We start from the raw sequence: 4,086 nt of genomic DNA on the forward strand, positions 1-4,086 counted from the left end.
CTCCCTCAGCCGCTCCTCGTAAGACTTGTTCTCCAGACCCCTCACAAGCTTGGTCGCCCTTCTCTGGACTCGCTCGAGCACGTCCATGTCCTTCCTGTAGCGAGGGGCCCAAAACTGAACACAGTACTCGAGGTGCGGCCTCACCAGAGCCGAGTACAGGGGCACAATCACTTCCCTCGACCTGCTGGCCACACTGCTTCTTATACAGGCCAGGATGCCGTTGGCCTTCTTGGCCACCTGAGCACACTGCTGGCTCATATTCAGCCGACTATCCACCAATACTCCCAGGTCCTTCTCGGCCAGGCAGCTTTCCAGCCACTCATCTCCCAGCCTGTAGCTCTGCTTGGGGTTGTTGCAGCCCAGGTGCAGGACCCGGCACTTGGCCTTGTTGAACTTCATGCAGTTGACCTCAGCCCATCGCTCCAGCCTATCCAGATCCTCCTGCAGAGCCTTCCTGCCCTCGAGCAGATCGACACACGCACTTAGCTTGGTGTCATCTGCAAACTTACTGAGGGTGCACTGGACGCCCTCATCCAGATCATCAATAAAGATATTAAAGAGGACCGGCCCCAGTACCGAGCCCTGGGGGACTCCACTAGTGACCGGCCTCCAACCAGATTTGACTCCATTCACCACAACTCTCTGGGCCCGGCCATCCAGCCAGTTTCTAACCCAGCGAAGCGTACGCCAGTCCAAGCCCCGAGCAGCCAGTTTCTTGAGGAGAATGTTGTGGGGAACGGTGTCAAAAGCCTTACTGAGGTCAAGGTAGACCACGTCCACAGCCTTTCCCTCATCCACCAAGCGCGTCACTTGGTCATAGAAGGAGATACAGGTTCGTCAAGCAGGACCTGCCTTTCATAAACCCATGCTGACTGGGCCTGATCGCCTGCTTGCCCTGCAAGTGCCGCGTGATGACCCTCAAGATAATCTGCTCCATGAGCTTCCCCGGCACTGAGGTCAAACTGACAGGCCTATAGTTCCCCGGGTCTGCCCTCCGGCCCTTCTTATAGATGGGCGTCACATTGGCTAGCCGCCAGTCAACCGGGACCTCCCCCGATAGCCAGGACTGCCGATAAATGATGGAAAGCGGCTTGGCCAGCTCCTCCGCCAGTTCTCTCAGTACCCTTGGGTGGATCCCATCCGGCCCCATCGACTTGCGCACATCCAAGCTCCGTAGTAGGTCGCCAACCATTTCCTCATGGATAGCGAAGGCCACATCCTGCTCCCCATCCCCTTCCACCAGCTCAGGGCACTGGGTGTCCGGAGAACAACCGGTATTGCCGCTAAAGACTGAGGCAAAGGCGGCATTAAGCACCTCAGCCTTTTCCTCATCCTTAGTAACTAGGTTTCCCCTCGCATCCAGTAAAGGATGGAGATTCTCCCTAGTCCTCCGTTTCGCGTTGATGTATTTGTAAAAGGATTTTTTGTTGTCTTTAACGGCAGTAGCCAGATTGAGCTCCAGATGAGCTTTGGCCTTTCTAATTTTCTCCCTGCACAGCCTCGCTACATCCTTGTAGTCCTCCTCAGTGGCCCGCCCTTTTCTCCAAAGATTATAAACCCTCTTTTTTCTGCTAAGCTCCAGCCGCAACTCTCTGTTGAGCCAGGCCGGTCTTCTTCCACGCCGGCTCATCTTTGGGCACGTGGGGACGGACCGCTCCTGTGCCATCACGATTTCCTTCTTGAGGAGCGCCCAGCCTTCCTGGACTCCTCTGCCCTTCAGAACCGCCTCCCAAGGGACTCGGCCAACCAGCGTCCTGAGCAGCTCAAAGTCAGCCCTCCGGAAGTCCAAGACAGCAGTTTTACTGGTCCCCTTCCTGGCCTCGCCAAGAATAGAGAACTCTACCATTTCGTGGTCACTCTGCCCCAGACAGCTTCCGACCACCACATCTCCCACCAGTCCTTCTCTGTTTGTGAAGAGAAGGTCTAGCGGGGCACCACCCCTGGTAGGTTCACTGACCAGCTGCATCAGGAAGCTATCTCCCACGCTCTCCAGAAACCTCCTAGACTGCTTTCTCTGTGCCGTGTTGTGTTTCCAGGATATGTCCGGGAAGTTGAAGTCCCCCACGAGGACAAGCGCCGACGATTTTGCAACTTCTGTCAGTTGCCTATAAAACTCCTCATCCGTCTCCTCATCCTGGTTCGGCGGTCTATAACAGACCCCCACCAGGATGCTAGCCTTGCCGGCCTTCCCGCGGATCCTAACCCACAGGGATTCAACCTTATCATTCCCAGCCTGGAGTTCCACAACATCAAAAGATTCTCTAATGTAGAGAGCCACGCCACCACCCCTTCTGTGCTGCCTGTCCCTCCTGAAGAGCCGATAGCCAGGCATTGCAGCACTCCAGTTGTGGGAGCGGTCCCACCACGTCTCCGTGATGGCAACCAAGTCGTAGCCTGCCTGCTGCACAATGGCTTCCAGCTCCTCCTGTTTGTTACCCATGCTGCGTGCATTAGTGTAGATGCACTTCAGCTGGGCCATCGCCTTCTTCCCCGGCCTAGCCATTGTTTCCCCCGGCACAGCTCCAACAAGCCTTGTTTGAGCCCCGTCCCCCTTCTTACCTAGTTTAAAGCTCTCTCTATGAGCCCCGCCAGCTCCTGGCCTAGGATCCGTTTTCCCCTTGGAGATAGAGACCCATCTGGGGCCATCAGGCCGGGTGCCGAGTAAAGCTCCCCATGGTGAAAAAACCCAAAATTTCTATGCTGGCACCAGCCTCTGAGCCACCTATTAACCACATGAGCTTTCCGTGTCCTCTCCGTGCCTCTCCCTTCCCCCGTAGGGATAGACGAAATGGAACTTTGCATCTCTGTTCTGCCACACGGGAAGGCGTAGACATGCTGTAGTTAAGGATACAATATGCTTGCAGTTACTGATGGGCTGTTCAGTTGTTACGGTGTTGCACCTGTATAGATTTTTAACTCTTAGAAAAGTCACTGTGTCTGCCTTTATCTGTACATCTTCTCAAAAAATGATTAAAAGAAAAATAACCAAAGTCCTGACTCCTGTTGTAAATAGGCTTCCTTTTTTGACCTAACTTTAAACATACTTGAAACACTGCATTTTATTCAAGTCTAAAACCAAATACAAAGCAAATACAGTATCTTATTGGGGGGGTGCGGTGTTTAACAGAAGATTCTGTACTGCTTATATATTTAGCAAACGAGTGATTTACCTGTTGATGCTGATCTGAGCAGACTTGTGCTATTAGCTGTGATGCAAAGGCTTATACTTCATACCAGAAGCATAATCTTCAGTTCATGTAGTCTTGAGCTACAAGTCTGTTAAACTTTATTCATACTTTGCACCTGTGCAGTAAATGTAATTAAAGATTAAAATGAGGTAAGAATTAGCCTGCATGGCAGGGAGGTTCTTTAGGCTACCACTATCACCCAAGTTTGTCATCTGATCCTTAATTATTGGGAGATAAGAATGAAAACAAAAAGCTGAGATCAATTATTTAAATGCCCTTGTTCTCACACTGGCCAGCACAAAGTTTGTAACATATTTTTTTTTTTGATATCTGGGGTAATTTTGTCTCACTTAGCATGTTTAAGATAGCAAGCACTTACAAGGGCTTAAGTTAATTAGCACTGTTTCTTTTCAGCCTGTTTGCTGTGAACTTTTCTTTCCTCCTCTGTATTGAAAATCAATATACCCAGTTGCAGGTGTTGGTCAGTATTTCAGTTAATATAAGCTTGACTTTTGGCAGGGGAGTAAATACAGTTAACAAAGATGTAATAATTAGCATCATTGTTTTCACACACTTGCAGTTAGGAACAAAACTACTGCACAGCTTGACATTAATCCTTGGGGAGGATGAGTGAATCTCCTCACTGCTACTGGCCACCCCTGTGAATTCTTGTTGATGAGAGGGACGTGCTTTTTCCTTTCATCCTGAGTTAAACAAAATGCTATTCACTATTGGGTGACTTTCTAAAAGAGAATAATACTGTGAATTTATCAGGGTCTTAAATGCCAAAAGTTCTGGGGAGGGGAAAGCAAACCATCTCCCCCCCCCCGCCCCACACACATCCTTTCTGTAAACATTTAGCAAAAAGTGCATTCGCAAAAAAATGGCACAAAGAAGG

Source organism: Anser brachyrhynchus (assembly GCF_964034855.1).
Source record: "Anser brachyrhynchus genome assembly, chromosome: 19".
Classification (NCBI taxonomy): Eukaryota; Metazoa; Chordata; class Aves; order Anseriformes; family Anatidae; genus Anser; species Anser brachyrhynchus.